General features: G+C 39.9%; 1 protein-coding gene across 6 annotated transcripts in view; it reads right to left on the minus strand.

The window, feature by feature from the left end:
* slo (calcium-activated potassium channel slo) overlaps positions 1-14058 on the minus strand; it is a 536051-nt gene extending 521993 nt beyond the window's left edge. For all 6 annotated transcript variants that reach the window (XM_053796374.2, XM_053796365.2, XM_053796360.2 and 3 more), the window contains exon 1: positions 14001-14058. The gene's annotated coding sequence lies outside the window, so the exon portion shown is untranslated. The remainder of the gene's footprint in view (positions 1-14000) is intronic.
* Positions 14059-15014: the final 956 nt, after the last annotated feature.

The following is a 15014-nucleotide window of genomic DNA, read 5'->3' on the forward strand; positions in this document are numbered from 1 at the left end:
TAACTGGAGAATGCCTCTTCCGGTTGGCTTCAAACTTTTAGTTTAGGTGTGTTTCTCACAAAGGAAAGTTTACACTTATTCTGGGTTGTGTAAGTTTTAAATTTGTCAACTTTATGAAAGAAATTGTTTTTATTCAATATCTGGAGAATGCTTCTTCTCATCGACTTTAAACCTTAAATGCTAGTTTATTTTACTTAGAGAAAGGTTTAGACTGATCTTAGAATCTGTAGGTGCTAATTTACCAATTTTATTGAAGAAATTAGGAAATTTAGATACCGATTTTCGTGCGATAATTTATGAATGCTTTATCCGTTTGGCTTCAAACCTACAACGTCGACAGCTTCTGAGCAGTTTCAAACATAAAATATTGCATGTAAAATGTATCTATCAGTTATATTCATAACTATAATTTTTCAAGGGGGTGGACGGGTAAGCCAACGAAAGGCCTCGGTCAGATGACCAACAGCTCCAGTGGCAGGTCATCATGCGACTAAGACCCGCGTCAGGTAACACTTGTCTGTTTCCCGATAAATCTTACCTAACCTAACTTGCTGTGGTATTTTGTTCAAAGGGAAGCTCATACTGTTATTGAGCTAGGTAAGTCCTAATTTAATTATATATACCCATCGGGATACTGATCTGTGCCATAACTAGAGGAACACTTTCTCTAATTGGCTTTAAACGTTCAACGCTGGTGTATCTTGTGAAGTGGAAGGTTCGAATTACTTTTGGACTGTGTGAGTGCCAATTTGCAATTTATTGAGGAAACTTGCAATTGGCGTGCGATAAATTGTAAATGCTTCTTCTGACTGGCTTCAGATCTTCAACACTGATATTTAACCACATCAGAAAATTTGATGGAGCCAAGGGCACCAGGATACACACTTACCAAAGTTAATGGGGCCCTACACTCTTAACATCCCTCCACTAATATTCATACAGTAACTGACTTTCACTTTGGATTTAGGTTTCGTACATCACTGATCAGGATACAATATAAAAATGCTACTTTAGGAAATTGCAAAGGAGTTAAATATTCTGGATTCATTGGCACACAATTTTAGGATTTAATAAATTACCTCAGAGCTTTATCACTTATCAATGAGGGATCCATGCCTCCCTGCTGCCCCGTCATTATGTGAAAAAAGAACTACGAGGAGGAGCCCACAGGTGAAGCCTTGCAAAGCCCTGTCCAGAAGGCACACTTCACAACACCTAGCTAGCTAACTGGTGTGTGTGTGTGTGTGTGTACTCACCTAATTGTGGTTCCAGGGGTCGATTCACAGTTCCTGGCCCCGCCTCTTCACTTATCACTACTGGGTCACTCTCCCTGGTCCATGAGCTTTATCATACCTCTTCTTAAAGCTATGTATGGATCCTGGCTCCACTACCTCGTTTTCCAGACTATTCTACTTCCTGACAACTCTATGACTGAAGAAATACTTCCTAACATCCCTGTGATTCATCTGAGTCTTCAACTTCCAATTGTGACCCCTTGTTGCTGTGTCCCATCTCTGGAACATGCTGTCTTTGTCCACCCTGTCGATTCCTCTCAGTATTTTCTATTATCATATCCCCCTCTCTCTCCTGTCCTTCAGTGTCGTCATATCGATTTCCCTTAACCTATCCTCGTAGGGCATGCCCCTTAGGTCCGGGACTAGTCTCGATGCAAACCTTTGCACTGTTTCTAATTTCTTGACGTACTTGTCGAGGTGTGGGTTCCAAAGTGATGCTGCATACTCCAATATGGGCCTGATATACAGAGTGTACAGGGTCCTGAACAATTCCTTACTGAGATGTGGGAATGCTATTCTTAGGTTTGCTAGAAGCCCAAATGCTGCAGCAGTTATTTGGTTGATGTGCGCCTCAGGAGATGTGCTCGATATTATACTCACCCCAAGATCATTTTCCTTGAGTGAGATTTGTAGTTTTTGGCCCCCCTAGACTGTACTCTGCGGTCTTCTCTGCCCTTCCCCCACACTTTATGACTTTGCACTTGGTGGCGTTGAACTCCAGGAGCCAGTTTCTGGGCCAGGCCTATAGCCTGTCCAGATCCCTTTGTAGTCCTGCCTGGTCCTCCTCCGATTCAATTCTTCTCATTAACTTCACATCTTCTGCAGAGATACTTCTGAGTGTATTCCTTCCGTCATGTCATTCACATATACAAGAAACAGCACCTGTCCTAGGACTGACCCCTGTGGAACCCTGCTCGTCACAGGTGCCCACTATGACACCTCGCCACGTACCATGACTTGCTGATGTCTTCCCGTCAGGTATTCGCTGACCCATTGCAATGCCTTCCCTGTTATACCTGCCTGGTCCTCCAGCTTTTGCACTAATCTCTTATGTGGAACTGTGCCAAAAGTATTCTTGCAGTCCAAGAAAATGCAGTTTACCCCCCTTTCTCTCTCTTGTCTTACTGTTGTCACCTTGTCATAGAACTCCAGTAGGTCTGTGACACAGGATTTCCCTTTCCTGAATCCGTGCTGGTTGTCGTTGATGTGTGATGTGTGATGTGTGATGTGTGATGTGTGTGTGTGTGTGTGTGTGTGTGTGTTTATTTTCAACATTACTGGACTACCAGCTCATCAAAGCTACCTCCATGTCTCCTTTAAACACTAGAAGCATAAACTACACTGCCAAATAAGATGTTCACAATGTCGCTGTCACACAACATATGCCCGTTTTCTCTCACACAGGAACAAAACATGCTCGTGTTCTCACGCAGAGGAACACAAAGGATACACAAACATGCATGCAATATGAACATATTCATTTACACTGAAACATCCTTTCATCATACAGAGACAAATATACACGTAACAAAACACAGCGGAATACATAAATAAATAGTTATATTTACAGGTATTCCGGTAGACTCCCCTCTCGTACGCATGCGCGCGCACGCACGCACGCACGCACGCACACACGCACACACACACACACACACACACACACACACACGAGAGAGAGGGTTGGGTAGATTGCATTTTCCTAGACTGCAGGAAGGCCTTTGACACAGTTCCCCACAAGAGATTAGTGCAGAAGCTGGAGGATCAGGCACACGTAAAAGGAAGGGCACTGCAATGGACAAGGGAATACCTGACAGGGAGGCAGCAACGAGTCATGGTACGTGAAGAGGTATCACAGTGGGCGCCTGTTACGAGCGGGGTCCCACAGGGGTCAGTTCTAGGACCAGTGCTATTTTTGATATATGTGAACGACATGATGGAAGGAATAGACTCTGAAGTGTCCCTGTTCGCAGATGACGTGAAGTTGATGAGAAGAATTAAATCGGACGAGGATGAGGCAGGACTGCAAAGAGACCTGGAGAGGCTGGACATGTGGTCCAGTAACTGGCTCCTCGAATTCAATCCAGCCAAATGCAAAGTCATGAAGATTGGGGAGGGGCAAAGAAGACCGCAGACAGAATATAGGCTAGGTGGACAAAGACTACAGACCTCACTCAGGGAGAAAGACCTTGGGGTGACCATAACACCGAGCACATCACCGGAGGCACACATCAACCAAATAACCGCTGCAGCATACGGGCGCCTGGCAAACCTGAGAATAGCGTTCCGATACCTTAATAAGGAATCGTTCAAGACACTGTACACTGTGTATGTTAGACCCATACTGGAGTATGCAGCACCAGTCTGGAACCCACACCTGGTCAAGCACGTCAAGAAGTTAGAGAAAGTACAAAGGTTTGCAACAAGGCTAGTCCCAGAGCTCAAGGGAATGTCGTACGAGGAAAGGTTAAGGGAAATCGGACTGACGACACTGGAGGACAGAAGGGTCAGGGGAGACATGATAACGACATACAAGATACTGCGGGGAATAGACAAGGTGGACAGAGATAGGATGTTCCAGAGAGGGGACACAGGGACAAGGGGTCACAACTGGAAGCTGAAGACTCAGACGAGTCACAGGGACGTTAGGAAGTATTTCTTCAGTCATAGAGTTGTCAGCAAGTGGAATAGCCTAGCAAGTGAAGTAGTGGAGGCAGGAACCATACATAGTTTTAAGAAGAGGTATGACAAAGCTCAGGAAGCAGAGAGAGAGAGGATCCAGTAGCGATCAGTGAAGAGGCGGGGCCAGGAGCTGAGTCTCGACCCCTGCAACCACAATTAGGTGAGTACAATTAGGTGAGTACACACAACTGGAAGTTGAAAACTCAGATTAGTCACAGAGATGTAAGAAAAGTATTTCTTCAGTCACAGAGTTGTCGAAAACTGGAACAATCTGAGGAGTGATGTAGTGGAGGCAGGATCCATACATAGTTTTAAGAATAGGTACAATAAATTTATTGGTGCAGGGAGAGAGTGGACCTAATAACGACCAGCGAAGAGGCGGTACCAGGAGCTACGACTCGACCTCTGCAATCACAAACAGGTGAGTACACACACACACACACAATGGACAACACCAGAGCCTCGACCCCTGCAACTAATCTGTGAATACATACACATACACGACCTTCCCCCACACATCTGCGTATTCTGGCGTCACGAAAGGTAAACGTTCTAATTTCAACGTTTCCTATTTTTTTATATCAGACACATTGCCAGACATATCGTGGCCTGTTTTTCTAATTTGCTTATTTATGGTTAAATATGCGTGTTTATGTAACCTAACTTAACCCAATCCAACATAACCTAACCTAAATTAACTTTATTAAATACAACCAACATAAAACGGAAAACGTTGAAAAAACAATGTTCTGTCAAACGTCAAAAGACTGACGTCATGAGGCTGGGTTACCTACACAGACATTGAATAACTAGAAATTTTACAAATATGACGAACTAAACACCAGAGAAGGGACACCACAAGCATAATCCTGCTCCTGTAGTTTCGAAAATGTAATCACAAAGAGGCAGTGAGATACCAGCACCTTTCTTACCATCTTGCATCACCAGCTACCAGTTGATAATACAAGACAATTATGAGGGTGCCTGCAGCCTCCTTATAACTATCTTGTATTATCAGCTACCAGCCTGCAGCCTCCTTATAACTATCTTGTATCATCAGCTACCAGCCTGCAGCCTCCTTATAACTATCTTGTATCATCAGCTAACAGCCTGCAGCCTCCTTATAACTATCTTGTATCATCAGCTACCAGCCTGCAGCCTCCTTATAACTATCTTGTATCATCAGCCACCAGCCTCCTCATAACTAACTTGTATCATCAGCTACCTGCCTACAGCAACGTCATAACTATCTTGTATCATCAGATACCAGCCTGCAGCCTCCTCATAACTAACTTGTATCATCGGCTATCAGCCTGCAGCCTCCTCATAGCTATCTTGTATCATCAGCTACCAGCCTGCAGCAATTTCACAACTGATAAATTAGACACATGTGCAACTCTTGGGTATCTTTATTGAGGAAACGTTTCGCCACACAGTGGCTTCATCAGTCCATACAAAGGAGAAACTTGAAGAACAGGAGGAGAATGAGGTAATCAGTCCCTCACCCTTGAGTCGATGTGGTCAGTCCATCAATCTTGAATAGAATACGGCATAAGTGCGGAGAAGGAGTTTATAAACCGTAGGCAGGAGGTGCAGCAGTCGTAGGTGGTGTCATGCCGTATTCTATTCAAGATTGATTGACTGACCACATCGACTCGAGGCTGAGGGACTGATTACCTCATTCTCCTCCTGTTCTTCAAGTTTCTCCTTTGTACGGACTGATGAAGCCACTGTGTGGCGAAACGTTTCCTCAATAAAGATACCCAAGAGTTGCACATGTGTCGAATTTATCAACGTGTCGGTTCTCTGAACCATTGATCTACAACTTCACAGCTATATTGTATCATCAGCTACCAGCCTGCAGCAACTTTCACAACTATCTTGTATCATCAGCTACCAACCTGCAGCAACTTCACAACTATCTTGTATCATCAGCTACCAACCTGCAGCAACTTCACAACTATCTTGTATCATCAGCTACCAGCCTGCAGCAACTTCACAACTATCTTGTATCATCAGCTACCAGCCTGCAGCAACTTCACAACTATCTTGTATCATCAGCTACCAGCCTGCAGCAACTTCACAACTATCTTGTATCATCAGCTACAAGCCTGCAGCCTCCTCATAATTATCTTGCATCATCAGCTACAAGCCTCTCAAGTGGAATAACAATTTCTTCGTACATTATATAATCTCAGTATTATACTATTCTTAGAGGCACACTGGCAAGAAATATACGTTAACTTGTTAGTTAAGCGAACCCGTGAACGTGTTAGAATTTAGCTTGTGTTAATTGTGTTAGTTCTTCAGTCCCAATATAGTTGTTACTTATAATTTAACAACTTTAATAAAGCAATACAGCATCATATAATAAGTGCAGTTCCTAAACTCAACCTGAAAATTAAAAAAAAAATTCCTATGTTCGAGATAAATGATAAATCATTTATAAGTAATGATAAATCATTACTAATAGCCCTCAAGACCGTTAGTGGTATCCCTCCTGATCGTCAGTGGTATCCTTCATAATCGTTAGTTTCTTATAACCGTTATTGGTATCTCTTATGACCGTTAGTTGTTTCTCTTATGACCGTCATTGGTATCCCTTATGACCGTTTGTGGTGTTTATAGACGGGTGTGTATATCCATAAATACGAGTACCATTACTGATATCCCTCAAGACCGTTATTAATATCGCTCAAGACCGGTTTTATCAGGGTTACTGGCGTTCTCAAGACCGTTACTGGTATCCCTCAAGGCTGACTATTCATATTTATTAGAATCGCTAGTAATTTTCATCACGCCCGTTATTGGTACACCTCAGAACAGTCAGGATAAAAAAAACTAAAACTCACATCAGCGAGTCTTCAGTTACCCCCTCAATTATTGCTAAATAAGATACATAAAAATAATAATATATGTATGTATGCAAATTAAAATTCACTGCGTTTTGACTGTCATTTCGAAATTCCACGAAGCTACTGGCGGACAGAGGACCGAGCTTCCACCAGTCATTGTCTTGAATGACCCACACTTCTTTAGTAGTTCACCGAAGCATAAATAAATTACTACTTGAAAGATCGAAGTCGGAACTACTTAAATGTTCATTGAACACGCTATGAATCGTGTCACCGCGGACACCAGTAAATACCCGAACCGATGCTTCACCGGTTCAACCTGTTTGTAGCAGGCTTTGACTATTGGAGTCCTGCCTTTCTGTAGCTGGCGCTGACTGTTGCAGTCCAGCCTGTTTGTTGCAGGCACTGACTATTGGACTCCTGCCTGTCTGTAGCTGGCACTGACCGTTGCAGTCTAACCTGTTTGTACCAGGCACTGACTGTTGCAATCCAACCTGCTTGTGTCAGGTATTGACTGGCGACTTGCACACTGTCAACAGTCATTCAGCTCTCTCTTTATCTGGCTCTTGGTCGGCTACACTCCTTCATCCTTTCAAGCAAATGTCTTGGTGATGAAGGGCTCTTGATCTAAATAATTTCAGCTACCTCCCTGTTCCTTGGATCAAGCCTGGATATTGACCATTCCTCATGCGTTGAATAATCACAGTATTACCCGTTAGTATATAATAATAATAATAATAATAATAATAATAATAATAATAACCTCCATTGAAAACTTAAATTTAATTATATATTTGGGTGCGAGTCAGAGATTTTAGCAGTGTGAGTTATTAGTTTAGTGTTATGTTTGTGTGTGTCATGTCAAATTAGTGTGTCATGTTAGTGTGTGTTATGCTAGTTTAGAGTGGTTAGTATGTTAGCTTAGTGTGTGTCATGTTAGTATGTTTGCTTAGTGTGTGTCATGCTAATTTAGTGTCATGTTAGCTTAGTGTGTGTCACGTGTTTCTGACATCCATTAAGCTATGAAGTTCACATATTACAAAATTTATGTGTGCATAAAAGTTGATGTTTAATGACGAACGAAATTACAAACAATTAGCAAAAATAATAAAAGTGAGTGACTACGACAGCGGCCATTTCATGCGATTTGCAAGTTTAAATGTAATCTCTGCTTTTTACCATTAGAACAGAAAGCCGGAAAAAAATATTAATTAAATAACTAACCTTTTTTACAAAGGGATAACAATGACTGACATTTGGAAAATTTATAACCATCAGGCTGGACATTTATAAAATTTGATCCAATGGATCTGTCATTTTGACTATAAAATCCATTATTCATGTCTGTCTATTTGTCCTTGCTCTCTCTCTCTCTCTCCTGAATGTTTCTACCTCTCGAATTTTTTCCCATAGTTCATTAACTCCAATTCAAGCAACAATCTTAGTGCACTCCATTGTACTTTCTCAGCTGTTTTACTAGGCGGAGGCCTCACACAGACGCAACATCTTATGAATGCGCCGCACATATAAACTTAAGTGTATTTTGAACGAGTCAGTCTAGGTTCCTAAGTGCCTACAAAGCCATGTACTCTCCTTGTAATTTTAGTTTGTAATGGCATAGGGAGTGGTTTGCTATGGCGCTGTTATGTTTATGTTCGCTTCTTGGAACAGGGTTGGGGTAATGATCGTTCCTGTGTGGGAGAGGGGGGGGGATGATGTTGGGGCAAGGAAGTCGAACCTCAACTTCTGGCCCCACCTCTCTACTGGCCACTACTAAATTTCCCCCCTCTTGACTGAGACATCATTGCCATTCTTAAAACTATGTATGGAGCCCGCTTTTGCCACTTCGCTCACCACTCAAGGCTGAAGAAATATGTCCTAACGTCCCTGCGTGTTCAACTTCCAGCTGAGACCTGCCTCTACAACAAACTTGTCCTATCCAATACTGGCAAGTAGATGAGTAAAACACATGTGCAACACTTTGGTAGTTTTATTGACGAGACGTTTCGCCTGCGCAATAAGTTTCTTCAGTCGAAATACAGATACAAAAGAAGTGGAGATGTAGATATGAGATCAGTCCCTCAGCCTGGAGAAGTCTGACGGGGACAGTCCCTCAGCCTTGGTGTGTTCAGCTCTATAGCTTCGAAGACAGACGCTGAAGCATGAGAAAACAGCCTTTTATGCTGCCAGAAATAATGTTAGAGGGGATGGCATCACAGGAGGCGGGGCCCACTAGTGGTAGACCAAAGGAATTGAGAACTGCAGCAAGTCTACTGACCCATGACAGACAGATCTTCAAATCTAATTCTTCTCATTCATAACTTCTCTAATGTCATCAGGTCTGGCTCTTTTAGCCTCTCACAGCTTATACCTCTAAGCATTGCGATGACTAGTCTCGCTGCAAAACTTTGCACTTTGTCTAGTTTCCAAACATATTTTATCAAATGTGATTTCCATGCTGGTGTTGCACACTCGATGGACCTGACAAAAGCCGTATATAGTATCATGATGACGCCTTCTTGAGGTTTCTGAAAGATAACCTTGAATTTGCCAGTCTCACATTTGTTGAGGGACTATTCGGTTAATATCTGCCTAGAGCTCTATGGTCGGAACTATGCTCACCCTGAGGTTATTTTATTTCTGGAAAGGAGGTAGGTAGGTAGGTAGGTAGGTAGGTAGGTAGGTAGGTAGGTAGGTACGTACGTGTGTGTGTGTGTGTGTGTGAATAGAATAATAATAATATTAATAAAATATTAAAATAATAATAATATTCCCAGGTAGTAGGTTGGTAGACAGCAACCGCCCAGGGAGGTACTACCGTCCTGCCAAGTGAGTAAAACGAAAGCCTGTAATTGTTGTACATGATGTAGGATTGCTGGTGCTTTTTTTTTTCTCATAAACATGCAAGGTTTTAGGTATGTCTTGCTACTTCTACTTACACTTAGGTCACACTACACATGCATAACAAGTATATATATATATATATATATATATATATATATATATATATATATATATATATATATATATATATATATATATATATATATATATATATATATATATGGTGCTACTTTGGCTTGTTATCTATGTATCATGAATCTACTTTGGGATGATATCTACACTTACATTGCAATCTACGTATCATGAATCTACTTTGTTATGCGATCTACACCTTATATTGCAATCAACACGGTACCTAACCTAACCTAACCTAACTTCACCTAGGGTAGGTACCGTGTTGATTGCAATGTAAGATGTAGATCGCAATGTACGTGTAGATATCATTTTCTTTGTAGATAACAAGCCAAAGTAGCACCATATAATAATATTAAAATAATTTAGAACACCAAAAGCTCATGATATCCCAGATTAAGGTATACAGTTCATCGAATGCGGCGTCGTGAACTTTTCATCCCCAGAAAACGTTGCTCCTGTAGGACGCCGTTGCTTTGAAGGCAACATTCACTACAGGTAGCGGCCAACACCAGCGGCGACAAGAATTTACACTGAACGCTTCGCCAATGCCTAGAGGAGATTGCATCGCATTGTTTTCCTGAGCAAAGTGAGGGAAGGGGAGAGTACCTCTTATGTATTGTTTGGTTATGTCTTGTTCAGAGTCAAGTGCTGGGTACAAAAAAGAGTGACGGTGAGGCAAGCGCTAGGAATTATACCTAGTGATGAGTCTGGTGCTGGGCATTATACCCAGTGATGAGTCTGGTGCTGGGTATTATACCCAGTAATGACTATGGCGCTTAGATTTGTCTCCGTTGATGAGTCAATTGTTAGGGAATATATCCAGTGAAGATTTTGTTCTCAAATCATATGAGTTTATTCACTTGGATTCCTTGAAGATTCACTCCTGTATTCCAAGGGAAAGCACAACTAACTAAAATTATGCAAAATTTTCCCGTCAAAACTAACCTAGCGCCTAATCTTACTAAATCTGGCGTAATATCGAACAAATTGTTTATATAGGTTGCCGCTTCAATTTTTATATCAGTACAATGATGTGTATTGTAGAGCAAACTGTACGTACGTGGTAAACCTTGTAGAGCATATTATGAGATGATAATGAAGACTTATAAGTATACTTATTAATAAAATTGGTTGGACTGGCTGGTTAATTGGGTACAAAATCTATTGACACACCAGGATCATTAAGGCTGCCTGTTCACCACCAATCGAAAATACTATTTGGGATTTAAGAATAAAGTGAACTCTAAGATGAGATATATACCCCTTCACGCTTGCACACACTGATGCTCTTTGTGCACACGCATCAAAAGAAATATCCTCATCAGAATTAATGAAGTTGTCAAGACCATTTAAGGTGTATAGAGTAAAATACGATTTTCAAAGTGAAATATTTCTTGATTGCAGTCAACATCAAATCTTTGAAATGACAATGATATCTAAAAATCTGAATTTAACAATCAGATTCGTTATTATTATTACTATTATTATTATTATTATTACTAATTATTCATATTTTTCTTTATATTCCTATTAAGGATTGGCGAGCACAGCTCATCGCACGCTCTATTTTCTGGTCTGTGTATCTAAAACAAAGAGCTGAAATGCTACGTTATGGTGAGGTGATTAGTGGCTGCTCCATTAATAAGAAACTTCATTTATGCTGCCATTATTTCTCTGGCTTCCTCTGCTCCTCCAGTACAAGAATTTATGGAAAAAGTATTACAATTAAATTAGATGCAGTTTAAACAAATAAGGAAACCTGTGACAAGCATCTGTTTGCTATTACATTACGCCAGGGATGTCGACAATTTCTGGTCATGATAAAGAGGACAAGATTATTATTATTATTATTATTATTATTATTATTATTATTTTTATTATTATTATTATTATTATTATTATTATTACATTAATGGAAAGCGCTAAGCTAGTGGAGATTATACAATATTTGGGGGAAGGGGAGCCAATTTGGTTTGATCCAAGGAAAGGGAGGATAGGTTCAATTCCCTTACCCCATCAGGGTAAGGCAGGAGTAGCAGACTGGGTGAGCAGCGTTCCCGGCAGACTCTTCATGTACTGCTATCAGGGAGAGTTTTGGGAAATACGGTAGAATTCTGTTCTTAAATGTAGCAAACAGCTAAGTGGTAGAGTGATTAGTCGTGTGGCGTGAAGGGCACAGAAACATACATGGTGATCACACCTTATAAGAATGAATGGAGAGAGAATTATTTTGTTTTTAGTGTTGGGTAAAGGGAGAAATTAGAGGGCAAGGTAAAATAATAAGATCGTTAAGAAGAGACATGGGAAAGTAAGCAGCTGGGCTGTCCACCTCGCGAACACTGAAATAGTTAACGCAAAAAAGGAGGTTTATAAGTTTGATTTACAGCAGGCATGAGGTATCAACCGACTGCACTCTCCAACACATGAAGTCCTGGATGGAAGTCATGAAGTTTAAAAGGAGGAGGGACGGCAGAAGCCAAGAAACACGGAGGGCTGGGAGGTCGAGACTGGGTCAGCATGCACTGTAGCTACACAAATATTCTAATTTGCCCTTCCCTTACCTCACCCACACAAGAGCAGCTGCTGCGTTACATCCGTTGACCAGACTTTGGGAAGGGAAAACTAGCAAAGTTCTTGCAACTTCTAAAGTTCATATACATAATTATAAAGATAAAAATAGTTTCCTCATTGGGACTCTCCGACATACAGAACAACAGGTGAGGATTAACAGTTAAACTAGAAGGTGAGTGTGAAGGAACAAGCAATGGCATCGAGGAATGAGGGTAGAAATATCACTGTCTAAGGCTCATAGACAGCCACTCATTTAACTGATAGATTGTAACATCAACATGAGGGAACGATTTAGGGAGTAATATTGTAGTTGGACACTAAATGTTACCAGTGTTGAAGGGGTATGGGACACACAGGGGATAAATGGGTTAAGGGTAATCAAGTTTCTGAAGGCATTATAAATGACACATGGAGAGAAACGGGGATTAGTACAAGGGTGGTACCACTACCAGTAGGAAAGACCATTGATGTGCAGCAGCTGCCACAAGGGCTCCCATTCCTTCCAGTAAAAGCTGTTTGTAAAAAATGAATAAAGCACTGGGTTTGGCCAGAGTAACCAGAGGTGAGCAAGGGAAGGGCAGCTACAAGCTGGTGAGTCATTCCAAAACCTATGGGCGGACCACTGATGTCAACAGGTGGCAGCACACCCGTACCTTCATGTAATTGACAAAAGCCTATTTGTAACATTGACATTTTTATTTGGCTTTCACCTTAAAATATGAGAACAATTCGTCATATTTTCTAATACTTTTTCATCGAGAAACTGTTTTACACACACACACACATATATATATATATATATATATATATATATATATATATATATATATATATATATATATATATATATATATATATATATATATATATATATATATATATATATATATATATATATATATATATATATATATATATATATAATATATATATATATATATATATATATATATATATATATATATATATATATATATATATATATATATATATATATATATATAATCTGAAGCCACAAATTCATAAATTATAAGCTGTATCTTATTAGTATGAAATATCTATATACAGAAAAGATAGTCTCATTGAGTTTATAGCGAAATTAATACGTGACCGACTTGCATAAAAGGTTTCTAACCACAACATGACAAATTACGAATTGCAAATTACTAACTGTTAAGACAGGGATGTCTTAATGACTTTAAATTAAAGTGAAATTATAGGAGGACTTGAACCCAACTCACTGGTGGTATTACTTCTGCCCTACCACTTAATGGAGGACTAATTCTGAGAATGTGATGCGTTTACCTCACTCTCAAAATCAGTCTCATATAAATATGGATAAAAATCGATGAATTAAATAGAAAATCTACTTATAATAGAAAACTGACTTAGGAACGAAAATTACTTATGAAAGAACTCGCTCTTTTTCATGAACTACAGTATATTATTGATGGCTTCACTGTTATCAGCCAACGAAAACAATCAAATGCATAATCTGTAAATTTCCACAAGTGGCAGGACACTGGGCCACACAAAAACTACACTGTATTGGGACAAAAGGTGTTAATGAAGGAATCAATAAGGAAGGTGTTATACTAGGCCTCGGGTGAGGCATACTTACTTTGATGCATCGATGAAGTAGATGACCAGAGAGGCGATACTTAAGATGAACACCAGCACCACCTGTGGACAATTCAACACATTATTACTTCCTCCCACTTGTGTGTAAACACGGCATAACGAAAGACAGTGTATAATTATTATTTAATAGAAGTGATGCACATATAAGCAGCAAAGTTTTGAAGGTCTTGCGTTGTCGGTCCCCGACACTTTTGTGTTAGGTAATTTACACATGTTACCATGTACCATAATTTTACTTATGTGGACCTGTACCTAAATAAACTTACTTACCCACTTACTATTCTGTTAAATATGACTTGAGCAACAATTAGAACCTTCGCAATTCCGAGTCTAAGAACACGTTGAGGTTTATAAGATTTTGTACAGCTGTGGCCTAGGTGGTGCTCTCGGGTATGTGAAGTCGCTGGACCGGTCTTGAATACTCCATAATTACTTGCTTTCATCATATTGTGAAAATCTCGCGTTATACTCAGGCTTTTAAGTAAATTGTTCACACTTCTATATAAGCAGAACCACCTGTATAATTACATGCTATATACATATATCTAAATCGATGTATGATTTAGATATTGGTAGCAACATTAAAAAAACATAAATTAACCATGACATTTACAGCGGATATATTATATTTATTACATATTTAAGTATTTCTTTTTAATGGAAACTAGAAAAGAAGAGAATAATTTATATCTCCAGCCACAATAATGGTCAAAATAAAATACATGAGAAATATACTGACCCTCGAATGTTGTTGTTCTGTCCTTGTGTACAGTGATGATGTATGTGATAAATAGTGATAGTGAAAGATGCATAATGATGGTGATAGACATTGTGAATAGTGATGGTGATAGATGTAGTGAATAGTGATAGTGAAAGATGTATAGTGATGGTGATATATGGGATGAAGAGTGATAGTGAAAGATGTAGTGATGGTGATATATATGGTGACACTGGGAGATGCACAAGTCTTAGTGTTTATATAATTACACGTACA

Source organism: Cherax quadricarinatus, chromosome 83 (assembly GCF_038502225.1).
Source record: "Cherax quadricarinatus isolate ZL_2023a chromosome 83, ASM3850222v1, whole genome shotgun sequence".
Classification (NCBI taxonomy): domain Eukaryota; kingdom Metazoa; phylum Arthropoda; class Malacostraca; order Decapoda; family Parastacidae; genus Cherax; species Cherax quadricarinatus.